This window comes from Lytechinus variegatus, chromosome 14 (assembly GCF_018143015.1).
Source record: "Lytechinus variegatus isolate NC3 chromosome 14, Lvar_3.0, whole genome shotgun sequence".
Lineage (NCBI taxonomy): Eukaryota > Metazoa > Echinodermata > Echinoidea > Temnopleuroida > Toxopneustidae > Lytechinus > Lytechinus variegatus.
This window is the reverse complement of record NC_054753.1, coordinates 10743188-10765755: the sequence shown is the minus strand read 5'-3', so window position 1 is coordinate 10765755 and position 22568 is coordinate 10743188.

Genomic DNA, 22568 nt, shown 5'->3' with positions numbered 1-22568 from the left:
CTCAAGCTCGTCAGGAGGGGCAGGGATACGTCCCTTGCATGGGTTGTGCCTTATCAGGGGGGCAGACCAGTGGCGTAACTATGGGGGGCACGTGCCCCCCCCCCCATCGGCTGGCAAAAAAAAACGAGGAAAGGGAGAAAGGAAGAGAAACGTGATGGGAAAGAAAAAATATTAATTTGATATGATACTATAATTTTGTTATATTACTGTATATTAGATAAATAAACATTTTTTTTTCATAACCTTATGAAACATAATTTGCTCAGGGCCTATGGCTTCATTGTTCCTGGTACTCACATTGTCTGTTTAACTAGATATAATAGCTCAAATATTTTTTCGGAATACTTTAGTTTTTCAGTATATTTAAATTTGAGAGACATGACATTGTCAAATCAAAGTCAATTTATACCAAATATGTTTCCTTGCAGTTCGAGCTATCATTGCTTTATGTAGTAACATATGCTTCTTTTCATGACTACTTAAGGTGATCGCCACGCTTTAAGGTCTTAATATAAAATATTTCCTGTCCGTACGTGCTTACGTTCGCATTAAAGGATTTGTGAAATATGTTTGCTCTTCTCATGAATTCCTAAAATCAGTCCTTAAATGTCCCTTTTTTCTGATCTGAATTTCCTATATTTTCAGCTCGCGCTTCGCTCTCACAATATTTCATTAGTGAGATGCGTATGATAATCATGATTACAATGACTACAAAAAGAGCTTCATGTGTTTAGATGTAATTCTAACAAAATCAGCATGCGCTTGGCACTCGCATTAGATGAATATGGTGAGATATAAGTATACTCTCAATTGATTTCTAAATATATAGTCCTTAAAATGTCCCTGTTTGGGGTCATTATATACAACAAATTCAGCTTGTGCTTCGCGCTCGTATTGTTTGTTTAGCGAGACAGGTATGTAATAATAACAAAAATTTGCTTATAATGTCCCTTTCTAGATCTGAATATCAAAAATTTTCAGCTCGCGCTTCGCATTATTTGGTCAGTGAGATACATATCCGTTTAATGGCACTATCCTTTGAATATCTCTTTTAGGTCAGTATACCTGGCAACTGAGCGCGCTTTGCGCGCTCAATAGGTGACTCAATTTTTTTTATGGTGCCCCCCAATGCCGTGACCCACGGTACGCCACTGGGGCAGACCCCCCCCCGTAGGTACGCTAGTGTCTCCCGGTACAGATATGTATAAAAAGGTGTTTGTTAAGGGTGCATTACATAATGTGACTTAATTAGTGAATAAAAGCATACTACAAATTTCATTGATTGGACGTGAAAACTTGTCCACATATTCTGAAGCGCTCGCTCTGCACCACGTTACAAAAAAGATTTCCCTAAGCTAATATTCGTTAGTTAATGCTTTGAGTCATGCTATGAGTATGTTTAATTTCGAAGAAATCTGTTCTAAATGCTCTAAAAACAAAAACTTTATTCTCCATTTATACACAGAGTCCCAACTGTGGACTCCCTAAACGAGGATTTCACAAAAATTTTCCCCTTTACACCTGAAATATTTCCGTCGCTCCTGTGAATGTTATAGCTTTCGGATAAAACAGACTTTAATTGTATAGGATAAAAATTTGACAAGTCCCCTGTCAATACAATTAGTGCCCAGTGAGGGGCGAAAATTTATCTTAGTGTAGTTAAAAATTGTTAACAAAATATTGAATAAAAATATAAAGAACTTGCGATCAATGTGTACAATCTTGATAATGATATCCGATGGTAGTGTCTTTATTTCATATACATTCAATTTAAGTCGTTTCAGGTCCAGTCTTTGAACATCACAGGGAAGGATAGACCTAGTCTAGTGACTGAGCTAATAATCAAGGGTAAAAGGAAAGTTTTCTTATGAACGTAAATGGATTCGCAACGAACATTAATTTTTCCATGTACATCTCCCATATTCAAACATCTCACTGCCCAACAGACCTATCTTGATAATTGGCATCTAATTCAATTGAATTCGATTTAGTGGAATTCAATTCAATTCAAATAAGATTTGTCGCCGCCCAAACTATCTCGTGTAAAGATTTTACGAACGATCGGAACTATAAGCAAATAAAAAGAATAAACAGCTTTATATCGCATATCATAATTATAAATAATTATGAATAATGTCTCTATACGCGCTTCCAAAGGACTTGGATATTATTACCCCATCAGCTGTAGCTTGGCAGCCGTAATGACTGATTTAATACAGCGCACACGCATTTCAAGGAATAAATTCCTGCCAGGTACCCATTCACCTCACCTGGGTTGAGTGCAGCAGAATGTTGATAAATTTCTTGCCGAAGGCTGGGATTCGACCCCACGACCCTCTGTTTCAAAGTCCGGAGACTAATCCACTGGGCCACAACGCTCCATAGCGAAGAGGGGGGAGGGGTGATTTTCGTCTAAACAGTGTAAATATTATAGGCATATACCCGAGTGGATAAGTCGTCCGACTTTGAAACAGAGGGTCGTGGGTTCGAATCCCAGCCATGGCGTAATTTCCTTCAGCAAGAAATTTATCCACAATGTGCTGCACTCGACGGAGGTGAATGGGTACCCGGCAGGATTAATTCCTTGAATGCATGAGCGCTGCGAGGCAGCTCGAGCTAAAGCCGGGGTAATAATAATAACAACGCGCCTCGGAATAGAATATTTCTAGATAGACAGATAGATGGCGCTATATAAATGCCTACATTATTATTATTATGGTTTTTGATACTTTTTTACTGAAATATTTTGATTAGCCACAGTTAGATCACTGCAATGCATAAGGGTCAAGTTGTTTAGTGGTTATGGACTCATGATCGTGAAGTTGATTTTTTCCACACCAATGTTTGTCGCTATTGAAAACAAATAAACAAAAACAGAACGAAATCAACAAAATCCATGTGGACCTATCATGCAGTCTCTGATTTCGGGCGTGGTCGAGTTGTCAGTACTGCACCTGAAGGGATTTTCCATTTGAAAGGTGAGGGTCCAGGGTTCCAGGCCCCTACTGGTATCCACTGGCGTAAATCCGTGTTGATGGGTGGGGGATTATTGAAATATTTTGGCATTTTTTTTGCAGTCATGTTTTTAGATATGCAAGGAATTGTCATTGATATGTCCACAGTGGTGAAATTTTTGTATATTTTGACCCCAAACAGCGAGATTTCAAGGAATATATTTTAGGAATTCATTAACAGTATGCATATCTCACCATAATAGTCATCTAATGCGAGTGCCAAGCGCTTGCTGATTTTATTAGAATTACATCTGAACACATGACACACTTTTTGTAGTCATTGCAATCATGATTATCATCTCACTATTCTAAGGTTTCTTTGTAGGAATTAACTAGGACCACACGTAATTCATTAACCAAATAATGAGAAAGGGAAGCGCGAGCTGAACTTTTTTCATATTCAGATCAGAAGAAGGGACATTTTAAGGACTGATTTTAGGAATTCATGAAGAGCAGACATATCTCACCAATCCACTATGCTAACGTAATCACGGACAGGAAATGTTTCATATATTATACAAAAACCTTAACATGGGGCAATCACTTTTTGAGTCATGTAAAAGAAGCATATGTCACTTCATAAAACAGTGATAACTCAAGTGCTAGGAAATATATTTGGTGTATATTGACTTGAAAACGGGATGTTCTGGTACAACAGGACTATATATCTCGTTAAACAATGCGAGCACCGGGGACAATGAAGACGTGGGCCCTGGGTAAATTATGTTTCATAAAGTTATGATAAAAATGTTTCTTATGTAATGTAACAACACAATTATAATATAATATAACATTATAATGAATAGTATTTCCTACTTTCCCACTACGTTTCTCTTTTTTCTCCCTCTTTTCTCCTTTTCCCCGTTTTTTTTTTTTTGGGGGGGGGAGCATGTGCCCCCTAGTTATGTTATCTTTTTTACCCCATGAAGGTTTAATGGTTTTATTAGAGATTACATTTAACAAAAAATTGACATTCCATCTTAATCATGTTACTAGTAATCTCTTCCCGAAGACCCCAACATTGATCAATTGAAAGAAACGGGGGCTTCTCTTCAATATCATAATAAGGACATAAGTAGGTTATTTCGTTTGGAAATGGTGAACTGGCTCTTTATTTGCATTTTATGATTGAATGATATTGTTTTATTTGTTAAGCGGTATTTAAGGAAGAAATTTCACCAATAAAATAATTATCTCTTGTGATTTTCTTTTTTCATTCCTATATTTCGCAAAAAGTGGGGGATGTTTGTACAGGCCACCCCCTCCACGAAAAGTGGGGGGATATATCCTCCAACCCCCCCCCCCGGGATTTACGCCAGCGCTGGTATCCATATGCATGTAGGTCTCCTTCTTGTGTCCCCATCCGCCATTTCCCTATCTGTCTTTTTCCGTGGTCTGGCCATGGAAGTTGTGAAAATAGGAGCATGCCTTCGTTTGATGACAGTAATGACAGTAACATTTATTCTCAGATCACCCCCAACGGGTATTGGAGAACACAACAACATTTGAAACATATTTACATTTGAATTTTATACATATTTACCAAAAATATATACATACAAAACAATACAAACAAGAAACCCACATTATTTCACTGAAATATCATTAACATATTATGATAAGATATGAATACATTATTTCTTGAATTACTAAATTCTAGAATTGACAGAAAAAAAGTAAAACGTAATAATAATAAAAACACACACACGGACATAGCTTTGTGACGTCATGACACCTTATGTTGCGTCGATGCGAATGCGCTGGAATTGCGCCGCATACATTCGTAATTCCGAAGCTTCGTTATTCCGAAGGTTCTAATAGGCAAAGCGGCGGTTTCGTTATTCCGAAGGTTCGTATTTTCCGAAGGTTCGTAAGTCCGAAAACGAAATGAGGTTCCTAATTTCGAAGGTTCGTTAGTCCGAAACCGTAATGATTAACGAACCTTATTTGGTTTTCGGACTAATGAACCTTCGGAACAACGAACCTTATTTCGTTTTCGGACTAACAAACCTCCGGAACATCGAACCTTATTTGGTTTTCGGATTATCGAACCTTCAGATTACCGAACCTTCGGAATAACGCCACAAATGTTTGGATTAATGAACCCTTTTACGTTTTTCAGATTAACGAACATCGATCGAGGTATAGGCAATTTACGTGTTTCGGAATAAAGAACCTTTGGAATTACGAACCTTCGGAATTACGAAGTGTAACTGGGCACATCCCCCCCCCTAAAAAAAAATAGACAAGCCCCCCCCAAAAAAAAAAGAAAAAAAAGAAGGATTTTAAACAAAAATTGGGTATTTAGTTCACGAAAAAAATTAACAAGAGAAGAAAAAAAACAAGTTTTTTACTTTCAAGGGGGGGGGGGGCACACTTCTGTTTTAACGGCATTTTTACATTACAAATTTTAATTGTGCCTCACAAATTGAAGGGGGGTATGGGCCGGCTGTGCCCCCCCCCCCTCCGGATCCGCCAGTTCGTGTTCTTGTGACATAAGTGTCTTCCCCACAAGTACCCGCAGCAGAGAACTCTCTTCAAGTCGGCTGCTTCTGGCCAGACTTGAGTGATTGATCTGTCTGTCCATGACAAAGTCCGTCTGCAATAGCACCATCTTGTGCGGAGTGTCGGCTTTGCCAAGCCTGCTCGCTCTGATCTCTCGATCAGAAAAAAAGTAAACAATACTAAAATCCGACTCGCCAATCTCAGCTCAGCGCAGCCGGCTCATTTTGTGGGGGCGATAGCTTGAGTCACTGGTTGCCATTGTTGTGAATACCGAAGTTTAAAACGTGACTTTTTGGCGTGAACATCGTCCTGATCAGCTGTCCATTTATGTTGTAGTGCTACTTTGGTCATGATGAAGGGGAAGAAGAACATCGAAGTCGATGACAGGAGGGAATTTGCCGAAAAACGCGAGCAACATTTACAACGTCGAAGTCGTCTTCTGAGCGAAGCCAGCAGCAGTTGCAGCAGCGGGGCATCGAGCGAGCGGAATTCGCTGTCTGGTTCGGCCAGTAGTCTCGGCGCTGTTGGAGGTCCGTTACCTCCTCCACCGTCGTCCGCTAGTGCTGCAGCGAGGAAAAGTTGGTTGAAAGCGGGCGAAGAGGATGAATTTGACGAGGAAGATTCAGCGAAAGCGGTCAAGAAGTATTGTCAGGTATGTCATGTATTTTTTTTTTCAATTTTAGTTTGTGGCATGTGGAAGAAAATGAGGTTTTTAAATTTAAACATTGAGCTAGAACACACTTTTTTGTGATATATTCTAATGAACATGTACCGGTAGTAAGTTCATAATGTTTACTTGACATCCTCATCATTTTTTGGCATTGTCATTAATCTTACCATCATCAATCACTCATGCACATGTATCCCTCATTGTCATCATCATCATCTATGCATTTCCACCACCATCATTATCACTGTCATCAAAATCACTCCTCTTCCTCCTCATCATCACCATCATTTTCATCATCATCATCATCATTATCATCATCATCATCATCATCATCATCATTATCATCATCATCATCATCATTGTCATCACCACCACCACCACCACCACCACTACCACTACCATCATTATGAGCATCATCATTATAATCAACATCATCACCACTACCATCATTATCAGATCACGTCTCTGTAATTACATCATCTTCAATAAATACTGAAATTGAGATCAAGTGACTTGGTATTTTGACCCATTTAATCTGTTAAGTGATCTTACTTTATGAATTTAATTTTATCTCCTGGGCCAAGAACAGATGTATTCTTTGCTTTAACCTGTCAGTTATAAATGTAAACAATATAGAGCTTTATGTCTTACATGTCTCTGATAAGCTTAGAACATTTTGTGTAAGATGTAGGCATATGTGTAGTCTTTTTGAGTTTTTACAGAAGAGTGTCACTTTACATACCACAGTTACTAGAGAAAAGATATGTCTGGGAACTTTATTTTTTTTACAAAGTTTTAGGGTAAAGCATTAACAATAATGCAAAATATATGAACCGGAGCTTAAACCATTTCTTGAGCCTGCAATTTCTACACATGTGTATATAGTTTATTGGCACTTTGTATGTTCAGTGCCAGAGATTGAGAAAAGTTGAACATTGAAAACTATTTTCCAATTCCTTTCATTACTTGGAAATATGTAATACTGCTTTGTACAAGTATTATTTCTCACTTTACTTTAAATCAGCGTTACTACTTGCAAGATGAACTATTTTAGCAATTTCATTTAATTGTAGGATACAAATTTTCTTAAAGGTAAATGCTAGTTTTGGTAACGATATCAAAATGAGTTTGTACAGAATCCAATGAAATGACCACCAAAATTTTTGTTTGTATAAATAAAACCTATGTGCCAAAGGATTCTGGAAGAAATAGTGTAATTGCTGAGAAATCAGCAAATAAGCACAGGATTCAGGTAGAGCGTCAGGCCCGACGTTCAAAGCAATACACCATCCCACGCGCCACGTGCGCTCATCTGTGTTGGGGATCTTCAGTGTGAACATTTTTCAACGTAGATTTCAAGATTTCACAAAGTTCAGTTTATGTAACTGTACCAGATCTAGATCCGTGATAATATACTGACAATGCTTGTTTTACAGACTTTCTCATGAAATCAGTGTTTACTGCAACTACATGTACTGGAATTTCTCTTAAAGCAATTTAATACATGTGTACATGCACTAGCACTGTATCAAACTACAGATTTTATGACTATATAGAAATCAGAGTATACAGCTCTTCTGTGAAGCATGTAACCTATTGTGTACAATTATTCTTTACAAGGAAAACTTCACTACCCCAAACAAAAGATATCACCTCATCCTTTCAATGAAGACCTATAAGAAATCAACTGGGGGATTTAATCCAAAGTGTTATTCAAAGCCGCTGCTTTCCATTTATAGGATTTTGTCTGAGGTTGTAGTCTCTTTAATCCTCCCCCTCCAGTCAGTATCCAATAAACCAAGGATATTTCCATTGAAGTGTGACCAAACTTGCAGCTTACTTGCGCTAAGTAGCATTCAGATTTGTGTTCTTTGTCATTCATTGCGCTCATTTGCATTAATAATAGTCCTGTAATATGCATTGGAATTCAATAGATGACCTTACAATGTTTTATTTTTTAAATTTGAACACTTTAAATATAGAATTAAATGTTCATGGTATAGGAGAACTGTAAATTACACAATTCATTAACTTTATTCAGTAGGCCCTATGTACTTCATTGATGATTTTTGCCTTATAAACTGGACTTGTAATGTGGAGATTCTCAATTAATTTTCCATATGTGTTTTCTCTTGTAAATTAACTTTGTTGAAATGCTGAGTGAAATAATAATGACAAATTGTGGAATAGCTGTCATTCACTGGTCTCCCATTCTTTCTCAAATTTTTTTGACTCCAAAGCTCACAATTGCCTTTCCCACAACAACAGGAGTTTCCAAAAATATATTTTTTATGGAAAAATTCTATTCTACCCCTTATAACTTGATTTTCCTCTTAATAGAAGTACATGCAGGAATTCAAAGAATATGTCATTGAAACTTCAAATGAATTTTGAGAATAAAAATATTTTGAAATTTTGAAGCTTCAACCTACATGAATATGTATCAGATACAAACTAGTAGGCCTATGTTCACATTACATATCTTTGGTAATCATTCAGGCTTCCAATTGATTTGGGCAGTATTTCAAAATTACTATTTATTTCTCCTCACGGAAGATTTTTAATGATTTTTTTTTAATTGGATAGATGCAATTGTAGTCGGTGTAAATGTAGTGTTGCATATTCTGAACTATTATGGTTTTGAGATTTATTGTACACTGTACATCAGTATTGCCAGTATGTCTATGATTGCACATCTCCAAAATTCACATATTCATAAAGTTTTATTCTTACAATATTTGTACCTCAAACTTGTCTCATATGGGAATATATTTTGAGGGCTGATATAAAAGAGAAACAGTGTTTGAGTGTATTTCCGAGGCCCAGATCTGGCTGTACATGTATATGGCTTGTTTTGTTTACTCCACAAACGTGATCTTTCCATAAACCAGGAAGTAAAGAGCCCCAGAAGGTTGAAGTAGTTGTGGTACAACGTACAATCGTGGATGTCCATGGTATATTATCCGGTACTTGGTTTACTTGATAATTAAGTGTATAATACACAGTATGTTAATAGATTTTATCATTTTAGACATTTCGAGATAGTGCATGTACATGTACAGTGGTCGAAGGAAAAGAATATTTCTGGCTTTCTACATTTAATTTCACAATTTTATTCTGTATACTGTACAGTAAGTTTATTGAACTTTGTTGAGAATTGGCTCATGGATATTTAACTTACATGTACGTCAAATGGAATGAAAATAATGTTTACAATAATTGATATTAGTATTACATTTTAAACAATTTGACATTCATTTTAAGCAAAATGGGTTAAAAATTGCATACTGCCTTTACATGTACGTGTACTGTGAAAAATTTCTCTTAATTTCAATGTTTTGGCCTGATGCCCTACACCTGTATGTACATGTAACGTTTTGTGCAGCAATGCAGATGTTCATGTTTTTAATACTGTGCATGAGCAAGTATTTGTTGAGTATCAGAAGACGTTTATTTTCATTTGGTTCAATGCCACATCTTCCAGTTGCCAACTTGTCCACTATTATTTGGTCTACCATCATTTCGTCCAGTATCCACATTTCGTCCACTCACCATTTCATCCAATAACCAGTTGGTCCAATAGCCTTTTAGTCTATTATAACCATTGGGTCTAATTAGATATTAATTGGGCAAAATGAAGGAAAATAAAACAAATATTTATAGACTAACTGGTTATGAGACGAAATGGTCATAGACGAATTGGTGAGGAGACAAAGTGATGATTGGACCAAATGCTTATCGGACCAAATGGTTAACTTGTAAGACGAAATGTTGATGGATGGAATGGCATTAAACTAAATGAAGGTAGACCATGTGGTGAGTGGATGAGTTGGCCGTGGACGGATTGGCAATTTACCTCAGCATACACGTGTACATGTATTAAAGCGCCAAGCATCTCACCAGGTCCATGACATGATTGAAACATATTGTCACAGGCAAATAACCTTTCTGAGTTCCGACTTAATATAGTTTGGACTTTGGAGGGGTACAGATTGCCCAAATAAGGCAGTATATTACTTGAAGTTTTCCAGTGAGATGAACTTTCATGGAATATGAATGATTTTCTTGTATTTAATAAATTGAGATGATGACTGTGGCAAAACGAAGAGGAAGAACAATCTTTGAAAGTAGAGGTAGAGAAAAAGGAGGAAAATATAGAACAGCAGAATGCAAGGAAACAATTTAAAGATGTTTAATTTGGAACGCCTGGAATGAGTTATATGAGATGAAAAATGTGTTCCAGTCAAGTAAAAAAATGCTGTCCAAGGTTCGCCAAAGAAAGCCCTCAATTATCTCTCCCCTCCCAAGTGACTTTTCAACCAATGCCAGGGGTGAAGACATTTTTGTATCATTATTTAGATCGGGTTTCTTTCATCGCGACGCAGGCTTGAAACGCTTTAGAGTCGGGAGGAAAGAGGAGAATCAGAACACATTGTATTTCCCTTGTAAATCTGCTTGATCATACACGCTATGTTTTATTAAGGCAATGTAAGGTCTCTTGAGGAAGTCCCGGATCGAATTCAAGACATCTGCTAATTATTGTCTCCTTTTGGGTGTGTTCACACGCTACACTTTTTGCGAGCGACACAGTTGCTTAATGTGGCCTTCTTCACTGAAATGTGGATAAAACACTCACCATATCCACCCTATCCAATCAGAGGTATTCCATTTAAATCATTACTTCATAAGATTTGCAGAGAAATTCATTATTAGAATTTGAATCTAGCAGGTAGGGCCTACATGTACATTGTACACAAGCCTTCTGCACCATAACATAAAGATTAGCAATTGATCATAGAGCTGATTCCTACAATTGATCAAACACAATAATCATAGCAATCAATAATAGAAATATCAGTCCTTTAATCGATCGCTATTAAAGCTTTCAATGTTTTGTGACCCTGAACAGGAAGATCTTAAATCACACTAAATCTAAAAAGTCTAACAAAAGTATGCTTGTAATATGAGAGAAATTATCATTCTGTGAAATAAGGAAGTCACAGAAAGGATTGATCTTTTGTAATGAAAATAAAGGAATTATGGTTGATTTTTCTAGTCCTTATGTTGGGTACCAGACATCTGACACTTGGTCTAGAAACAAAATGCATCTACATATCTTTTGAATGTTATGTTTTAATCTGTAATACAGTACATGTACTATAATAGCAGTTAAGGGGAGAGTTATTGTACGATTACAAAAAAAGAAATGGATGCATTAATCTAAGATGTCAGTAAATCATACCTTGGAGTGCATATTTTGACCATCAAACAGAAAAACGCTCAGTATCCACTCGTCAATGGAAGTGCCCCCCCCCCCCGGAGAGAACTATGCTGTCAGTCATTTTGGTGTTACATGTACTTCACATTTAGTTTTTACTTACTTTTACACTCTGGTGTTATGTTTAATTCCAAGGGTGTGAATTTCAACACCTCGTGGTGTGTGTGGTCTCCTAGGAACACCAACTTGTGTCAGCTTTAACACTCTACTTTTTATAGCGTAGAATTTGAAACAATTATCCATGCGATGTCTAGAGGTACGTGTGAATGAGCTCTTGTTAAGCAGCTTGATTACCATGTTAGTTCCAAAATAGATGTTCCCCGGTGGAGACCTCAAGTTGTCAATTAGAGCTGGGTTATTTTTGTTCGCATTTGTGCAGCGGTTTGACAGTAACCAGATTTCAAAAGAGAGAGTTTCCACTTCCTCCCCATGCAATTGATAGCTCATGGTTCAAGTCACTTGACCTTACAGGGGAGGGGGAAAGGTTTTTCGCCCCTCAGCATTTTTGTACGAAATCTGGGGAAACCTTAAATTTTTATGTACATGGGATAATATTAAGAAATGAATTTTCTTAATACTGTCCCCTTCCCCTCCAAGCCCATAGAATAAAATGAGTTTAAAATTATATGAATAAAATGTGAAAGCTAGTGAGAGTATTTAAAGATATAATAGAGGGGAGGGGATCCACAGGTTGGAAGGGATGGGGATGGGGGGAGGCATATACCTTGTCCCCGCCAAGCACATTCTACACACCCAAAATGGGAGGGGGGGGGGCTATTTTTTGTAGCCAAGCCCCCCTTGAAGCCAAGTTTAGAAAAATAAATCATATCGTCAAAATATCTGCACTTAAATAAAAAAATGATTGTCATGAAACATACACATCGAAATGATCCAATACACATTGACAAATTATCAAAATTATAATTCCTGGTTCATTTTGGTCTACAGTACTTTTTTTTCATTGAAACATACCTGGAAATTAGAGTAATTGGTAATATCCACATTTCTGTAATTTACTACATGTAGGAAGAGGAGGAGCCACCCCTGACACAGATTTCTAATATTTTATTTTATTTGTGTGAACTATATAGGGATGTGCCAATGTAAATGGGTATAATATCCTTGAAACACTTTTGGGGCACATGTATTGATGTTCATGTTTTTTAAAGACATTGAGTGCTTCTCTATTGTTTCTATAACCTAGTTCATGTTTTATTATTGTATACAATCAGACATGGACATATTACTTTTGTTTGTGTGAACTATTTTGAGGTACTGCGCCAGTGTAACTGGGATATCCTTGAAAAACTTTTGGGTGTATGTTCCTGTTTCTTGAATAGACATGAGTGGTAACTTTTGTTACCATATTAAACCCAATTTCACCATTCAGAATGTTTTATTTGATAAAAAGTTTGTTTTTACATAAACAGATAGAGGCTGAAACCTTGAATCAGTATACCTGTAGATCCACCACTCCCCACTTCTTTATAAAATTTCCTAAAATTTGTTAATTTAGGCTTTGAATCCAGTTTCAAGACACAGTCTCAAAGAGTGACTCAGTGGGCCTAACTAATATGCAGAAGAGCATACATATATCAAAAATTCAAATTGATAAAAAAATAGAAATTGGAGTGTAGAATGTTTTCACATCGACCACATACGTGCACATGTAGGTGGCAAATCAATTGGTTAATTTGTCCCCCCCCCTTGACGTAAATAATCATCATATTAATTCTCCAACACGAATTGACACAGGCATGCTCTTATTATGTCTGATCTTATTACACTCAATTACATGTATTCAAGCTCTGAACAATCAAACAAACATACTCTGAAGCAAATAACATTTGTTTCCAGTTTAAAGAAATAAAAAGACATTGTACAATGTACGGTTACAGGCAGCTTCTCCTACATGTACATTTTGTCTTGTTTTATTATCAAAAACTCACTTATAGACCAGGGTTGAGTGGTTATGTTTTCAAGTTGAATTACTAATACACCTGGATAACAGTTCTCATTTCTTTCAGTGTGAAAGCCATGTTTAAAAGAATTTACTTTGAATGGTAGATTTTGGTTGAAGAATTTTCTATTCAGAAAGCAGTGGTAGGCAAAGCAGTTGCAGTCACTCTGGGTACAAGTTAACCAAAACAACAACAGCCGCAATTAAAAGCACTTCAGGATCTATTTTTGTTTTCGATTTTTCAGTCTCGACTACAAATACATGCTCCCCACACAACATCTTTTATGTAGTGTAAATGGGGACATTTGATATCCAATACAAATTGACATCCACTATGCTTTAATCAAATCTTGCCGTATTACATGCAATTAGTTGCTGAGCAATCATCACTTTTGAATACACATCTATCCTATTAAACATTCCAAACATTTTATTGTATAAAGTTCTCATCATTCTTTTGCAGTCTTTCTGCCCTTGGCAATGGGACATTTTGTTATTAGCATCATTATCCAGTTTCCTAATGTGTCTGTAAATGACATTTACACTCTAATTCAATTTGCAATGAAGGAGACATAAATGTAATATACAAAGCAAATGTATCCGACTCTTTGGGATGTAAATAGTGGATGAGTGTAACTATTAAGAGTTCTTTTACTTGCTTTATGACGAAATTATGTTTGAATATTCTCATTCTTAGCTAATTAATACATAATGTTGTAGCAAGGGTTTTAAAGGACAGGTCCACCCAAACAAAAAGTTGATTTGAATAAAAAGAGAAAAATCAAATAAATGTAAGCGTAACACTATTAAAAAATTTCATGAAAATCAGATGTAATATCAGAAAGTTATGACATTTTAAAGTTTCTCTTAATTTCTCGCAACAGTTATATGCACATCCTGGTCAGTATGCAAATGAGGTGATTGGTGATGTTACCCACTCACTATTTTGTATTTTATTATATACAATATGAAATATTTTCTCATCATCTTGTGAAACAAAGTTTTGTTCCTCCCTGAACATGTATTGTTCAACATTTTATGGTTTAGTCAAATTTGTCCTTATCGTCACATCGGTAAAATTGAAATATTGTATAATTCAAACTATAAACAAAAATAAATAGTGAGTGAGCGACATCGCACACTGTCTCATTTGCATATCACTGAGTTGTGCATATAACTTATTTTTTTGAAAAATAAGCGACACTTTAAATGCCATTAACTTTCTTGTTTTACATCCAATTTTTATGGAATTTTCAGTGTTATGCTTGTTTGACTTTATTTATTCAAATTTTCATTATTCTGGGGTGGACTTGACCTTTAAAGATTTTGTCTTGACCTTAAATTTCATGTCCACCCCAACAAACATTCATCTTGTATTAACGGAGAACAAAACAAAACATAACATTGAAAGTTTCATTGATATAAATTACATAATATGAAAATTGTGGCATTTTATTGGTTTATTTTATAATTTCTGATATGCAAGAGATTGTTCACTGAACTCTTGTTCAATGGGATATTGTATGTAATCACATTTAGTGATATTACTAGTTTGTAATTATTTGCTGAATTCCCCCATTTTTAACGAAAAAAAAGAGACCTGGAAAAAATTCAAATCTTTATTGAAGAAACACTTTCCACTCCTTTTCTTATTCTTTATGTGTCTTATTATTATTTTACTATTATTACTTTGGGTAATTAAATACCCTTTTTTCCATTTGTCTGAGGTACAGAAATAAATATGTTTCAGTCAGTCCAAAACTGAAAGAGAAACCATTGGGTCTGTATTAACCAGTCTGACCACATCAGTGAATCAATGCCTATGTGCATTTGTCTAGACTTTATACTTTGGAGAAACAGAACAGGAAGAATAGACACCTTCCTCATTTGCACCTGTGAAGTTATCGAAGATCCAATGATTAGAGCAATTGACTGTGTTCTGATCATTGATCATTTTCTTTTTCTCATCATTTTGTTAGTGATACAATAATGCCAACACATGTAGGCCAAGTCTTGACCCCAAATATATTTGAAGGTAGTGCAGACGAAACATGCATAAAAGTTCAATAAACTTGTCACATCTGGGGCCAATTTCATAAAGGGTTACAACTACATGTATGGCAACTACCATGGTAACAGGGCTTCATCACAACCAAGGTTTCCAAACATACAATAGCTCTTAAAAGTCTTCATGCAACTGGCCCCTGGTATATTTTCATCCCATGATATGAAAAATATTGTGGTACATAGATCTATCACAAAGGCCTACATGTATATGTCTTCCACCTCACACTGTTAAACATGTGTAAACCTCCACAAATGAAAACAGTAGGTTTCCAATACGTCTAATGCCAATTCGTCAATTGCCAACTCGTATACTATCATTTGGTCTACTATCAGTTCGTCCACTATCCACACAGTATAATTGCCAACATGTCCACTCACCATTTTATCTAATTACCAGTTGGTCCAATGGCCATTTAGTCCATATACCATTTGGTCTAATTGGACTAAGTCTTAATTGTGCAAAGTGAATGAAAATAAAATGGATATTAGACCAACTTGGTATGAGACGAAATAGTCATAGATGAAATGATGATTAGACGAATTGATGATTGGACCATGGACTTTGCTAGTAGGTCCATGATTGGACCAAATGGTTATTGAACCAAAAGGTTGTTAGACGAAATGTTGATGGATGGAATGGCATTAGACTTAATGAAAGTAGACCACGTGGTGAGTGGACGAGTTGGCAGTAGACGAATCTGCAAATACCTGTACATGTAACTATTTAAAACAGTATTGTTGTCTAGACACAGACTTTCACAGGAGAGAACCAACAGGAAAATAACAAGTATCTACTACAAAGATTACAACCTCCGTGTATCAACCTGTAAAACTAAGCGCAGGAAACAGAAGACTCGGCTCTAGCAGGTTTCTGAACCTTCCTGACCTTTCTATTACTCTTTTAGCTTCCTTTATCGGCTTTTATACCCGAGATATGCCTGATTCTCTGACGTTTGTACTTCCCTTCAAGTACATGATGTTTGAATTTTAGATTGTAAAAGAACTTTTGCAATTTTATCAACATTTAAAAAAATTTACCATTCCTTTAGTGACAAGGAATACATAAGGAGGTGAAGAAGAGCGCTGATTGCATGAAGGAAACGGGACAAATCCAATCACTTTTAAAACGGAAGGAAGAGCGGAGGGAACGGAAAACAAAAAATAATCCCCTTTCCCCCATAAACCCAAGAAGGAGAACAAAGTAGATATTCCATATTCTTTACCTCACACATGTACATGTATGTACTTTAAAAGCATATTATAATATGCATAAATATATTTTTGCACAGGCAGAATTAGACGTTTTTGCATCTGCGTTATATATCAGATGTCACATCTATCTGACATGATTGACACAATACGGGTGGATCATGAAAAGAATTGTTTACACTGAAGGCACTATCAAAAGATCTATAAGAAGTGTCCTCATGAATAGTGTCTGGATGTGTGTCAATTTGTTTTCTGATGGCCAAACGCCGTGGGTAACGAATGAAAGGTAATATCTAACTTTGTAAACACTGCAGTCCGGGGTCAGGATTTTGAATATTTGTGCTCTTTTCTACCGTACTTCTCAAAGTTAGTGGTGTATTTTTGTGCGCCTAACTTTGAATTGAAGGTAGGGTTTTTTTTCGGTTTGATTATTGATATCATTATATACCTGTATGTTTTATCACAAATGTTGTAAATAATAAAGGGGAAAAGATATACATTTTGGGGGAATTACCAAAAACTTTAGGAGGGTTGTAAGAAATGTTGAGTTCACTTTGATTAAGGGAAGCCAAAACCCAAAAAGAGAAGCAATCTTATTGGAAAGAGTAAAATGAGAGGAACAATTTAAAAAAAAAGTTTCATCAAAATCGGTTATGAAATAAGCAAGTTATGGATGATTGAAAAGTCTTGTTGTACTTACTATGTGGATCCTCAAATTGGCAAACGTGCTTCAAAATGGCTGATTTTGTGGACAACTCTCCATTTGTTTTGTACACATATTTTCAGATTTTCCCCTTTATTTTACATATTTCACATTATCTCCTCCTGACCTTGACATATGGTGTGGATTATATTTTCCCATGACATATGTTGTGCTCAGAAGGAGGCAAGATGCAATTTGAAAGATAATGAGGAAAATCTGAAAATTTGTGTACAAAACAAATGGAGAGTTGTCCACAAAATCAGCCATTTTGAAGCACAAATGCAAATTTGAGGATGCCCATAGAAAGTAAAACAAGAGTTTTCAAACTCCTGTAACTTGCATATTTCATAACCGATTTTGATGAAACTTTTTTAAAATTGTTCCTCTCATTTTACTCTTTCAATAAGATTGCTTCTCTTCTTGAGTTTTTGTTTCCTTTAAAGGTGACAGACAGCTTGGAATCTGTCAGGAATACAAGACTATATTATTCTGGAGGTGAATATGAATAATTACACTGTATTCCAATGGACCCAATTATATTTTCTTGTGAAGGATATGTCTGCATGATATGGGAATGATATGATTGTGATGTTTGTGTGTACTATATACATTTATGTAGGATACAGTTGTGGCTATATTTCTGCCTCCAGCTTTCACACACAGTGCAGGCAATATAAATGTAATATTTCACATTTTCAAAATTGCTTGTCCTATAAAATACAGCTCATGAACTCATGGTCCTGTATACATGTAGTATATGATGGCAAGATATTCATGTTATGCATGTCATGTCAGAGCTTTGAACAATAGGTTCTTTCTATCCTCCCTGATACAGTGTCCCTGACACTACCTTGTTGCTATGACAACCAGCAGTTGTTTATAAACTTTTCGAGGGATTTGGCTAACACTGGGAGCCTTTTCTCAGCATACACCATAAGCTTTAAATACATGTAATATAGAGAAAATGGGCCTATAGGATTATGTGTTTCAAATATTTTAAAAGTAATAAAATTTTGTACACAAGATCTCTGTGATTAGAGGAGGGTATTTGTGTAAAAGAAAGTGGGTTTCCATTTTGGTTTTTATTTTGGAAGATCATGGATTACCATCTGTTGATATATTTCTCTAGAGCCTCCAATGTTTTTGACATTGAATGTGATTGAACAATATCAAAGATCACCATTTTTTTAAAAGCAGACTCATATGCTTTTCACACTGCATTTCCTTAAAGAGAAATTCCAGTAGTTGCAGTAAACACTGATTTCATGAGAAAGTCTGTAAAACAAGGCTTAATTGTCAGTATATCATCGAGGATCTAGATCTGGTACAGTTACATTAACTGAACTTTGTGAAATCTTGAAATCTACGCTGAAAAATGTTCACACCGAAGATCCCCAACACAGATAAGCGCACGTGGGACAATGTATAATTATTGCTTAGGGCGTCGGGCCCGACGCCCTACCCAATTCCTGTGCTTATTTGCTGATTTCTCAGCAATTACACAATTTCTTCCAGAATCCTTTGGCACATACGTTTTATTTATACAGACAGACACTTTGGTGGTCATTTCATTGGATTCTGTACGAACTCATTTTGATATCGTTACCAAAACTAGCATTTACCTTTAACCCCATAGTATCCTAAACCCCAGACTATCCTTAACCCCATACTATCTGCTCAACCGTGGTTAATGCCTTAACCTTGGACTATCCCTCAGCTCATGAATACTGATGATTTTACCATTCAGAGCGTGATTAACGTGCAGTTTGACTTCTGTGATTGGTTAATGCTTAGCCCCACTTTCCTTAGCCCTGTTTCATTTTCACACTGCATCTCTTAGCACCGCAATTGTGGTGCAAGCACCACAATAAGCCGGCTGACCCTTCTTTTTTGCAGGGCCAGATAGTACCGTACTATTTACTGTGCTAGCCCACTTTGCTAAAACATAGTGTGAAAACGAAGTGGGCTAAGCTTAACCCTGGGAAATTGGTGGGGCTAAGACCTCCCCCCTTAGCCCCACCTTTTTCCTTAACCCCGGGATATTGGTGGGGCTAAGACCTCCCCCCCCCCTTAGCCCCACCAATATCCCGGGGTTAAGGAAAAAAAGGTGCAGTGTGAAAAGCATATCACTGTACAAGTAAGATTTGTATACTACCTATACAAGTAAACGGATATGCAGTTCGGATATACATTGTAGGCCTACATGTATGTATCATGGAAACTTGTCTGCATAAGAAATCATTTGTGCCAGTAATTACATTGTCATCCTGAGTTTGCCAGACTAGTGTACATGCACATGGAGGAATTAGTGTTATAACTCTTGTTTTGCCTGTTTATTTCCTTGTTAATGCTGCACACATATTGCATTGATTATTCTCATTTAAATGGAAAACTTTAATAAATTCATTTTTTTTAAGAATCACAGTCAGTTCCAGGTATGAATGTGCTTATGGCCTGTTCTATTTCCTTCATAGCCTCAGATTTCAAGCCAATTTGAAGCAATCGGAAAGCTGTCTCCATGGTGATGGAATGAGGGGAAAATAATTATGACATTATGAAATACTTTTTTTCTTTGTCTTCATGTATGGTGTGCAGTTGTGGATTAGCAGTATGTTGATACATGTATACCTTCAATCAATTTTCTGCATGAAAAGTGGCATTGTTAAAGGTCAAGTCCACCCCAGAAAAATGTTGATTTGAATCAATAGAGAAAAATCAGACAAGCACAATGCTGAAAATTTCATCAAAATCGGATGTAAAATAACAAAGTTATGACATTTCAAAGTTTCGCTTATTTTCAACAAAATAGTTATATGAACGAGCCAGTTACATCCAAATGAGAGAGTCGATGATGTTACTCACTCACTATTTCTTTTGTTTTTTTTTTTTAAATTATACAATATTTCAATTTTTATGAATTTCAGGATTAGGGCCTCCTTGCCTGAAACACAAAATGTTAAAATAATGGAATTCCATGTGTTCAGGGAGGAATGAAACTTCATTCCACATGACAATGACGAGAAAATAGAAATATTTCATATAATAAATTACAAAAGAAATAGTGAGTGAGTGATGTCATCAACTCTCTCATTTGGATGTAACTGGCTCGTTCATATAACTATTTTGTTGAAAATAAGCGAAACTTTAAAATGCCATAACTTTCTTATTTTACATCCGATTTTAATGAAATTTTCAGTGTTATGCTTGTTGAATTTTTCTCTTTTTAATCAAATCAAGTTTTTGTTGGGGTGGACTTGTCCTTTAATTTCTCTGAACTTTCCTGCAAGTTAGTAAGTGCAGAGCTGATCAAATATGACTACCGTGGCGGTTCATATTGCTCTGTGGAGGCAGTTCAGACCCAGTCAAAAACTGAAAATATCTGTTGCTGATGTGGTTTACGGTACACAATGTGGAGTGTTATAGAAACAGTGGATAGAAGAAGAGAAGAAGTGGATAGGCGAGAAAGTGGAGATTTGAGAGTAGAGTATTCTTTCTTGAAAATAGTCCTGAAAAGGACTGTAAAAGTGAGAACAGCTTGAGTAGTAGAGCTGGTGAGGAGATGCTGGCTTGAGTCGGCGAGTAGAGATGATGATAGTAGAGACTAGAGAGACTCGACGTTTCGGACAGGTTGACTGTCCGTCTTCAGGAGTGAAAATATCTGGTATTGGAAATGTCCCCTGAACTACTCGAAATAAAATACTAGATATATTTGCGATGAGAAAGAAAATTACTTGTAATATTCCCCGATTTGAGAACTTACCTGAAAGGGGTTTTGTTTTGGAAGGTAAAGAATGCAGAAAAATAAGTTCTCGAATTGGCAGACCTGTATATGGTGAATGAGTGGGTCTAAGAGCACTTCAAGTGCCCCTTAAATTCAAGCTCCTCTCTATTTAATAGCACCATTATAAAATATTTCCTTCAGCATCAAAGCGATTTCATTTGCCATAAATTTTCATCAATTTGTCTATCCATATAAAGTTAATAATAATAAACATACAATATAGTTAATTATAATGTTCATGGTGCTTCATTCCTGATCAGAAATACCAGGTGTTTCTGTGATCTAGTGGGTATGAAATTCCCTTTTCTTGAAAGATACTGTTCTTTGGCAAACCATCGCTGATGTCCTCATAATCGATGGCTCATCACTCCAGTGTACCATCTTTGTTTGTTCTTCTGTCTTTCTTTGTGGACACAGTCCTCCTGACTTCATAGTGCTTGGACCGTGGATGTTTAACAATTCCCTGCTTGGATGACGAGATGGAAATTGCTGGCCTGACAATGACGGGATGTATTGGCCTGAATTGGCTAAAGAAAGACATGGTACTATGCATCAATTAGGTTTTAGGCTGATACACAGCAAAAAACTGTGGTGTTTACCAGTGTACTTAGAGGACCACACCAGTAATTTCAAACTGGTGTTAGATTGACAGTGTTAGTTTAACACCTACATGTATATTACACCACCTTTGGTTGATACATTTACACTTTGTGGTATTATATTCAATCTCTAGGGTGTAATTTTAACACCACAGTTTGTACAGTATACTGATAGTAACATCTTTCAAGTGGCATTGTCATGTCAGTAGAAGCATTAGAAAAAGGCTTGTACATGTAGGTTTTCTTTACAAAGTATCAGTAGGCTTGAAAATATACTAGGTGAATAAAGTGAGACACTGTAATTGATCAGCCAATTTTTCTTTAATGTTCCCTTGGCTACCGGAATGAGTTGGTACTTTGACAGTGACTTGAATGATGTGATGATATCAGAATGAATGGCTGCTGTTCAGGTCCGGGAGACACATGAATATTCATAGATTGTTCAGAGTATCTGTAAGAAGCAATCCATCACTGTCATCTAGTAATAGAACTGGTACAATGACACATCATAATGGTATACCAGGGAATTTCCTGATGGCACATCCTAGCATGGTATAATCTTGAACGAAAGGCTGCATTGAATTGACATTTTCTTTTTCACCAGGAAGCAAGATTTTCAAAGCGATTTTTCTCTGTTATAAGAATAAAAGTGAATTCAATTCAATTCAATTCACTAATTGTCATGTACAGTATTTGATATTCTGAAAAAATGCACTCGGACAATGTAAAGGATAGTATAATTTATTTAGAACACAAATCACAAATAAATACATTAGAAACAG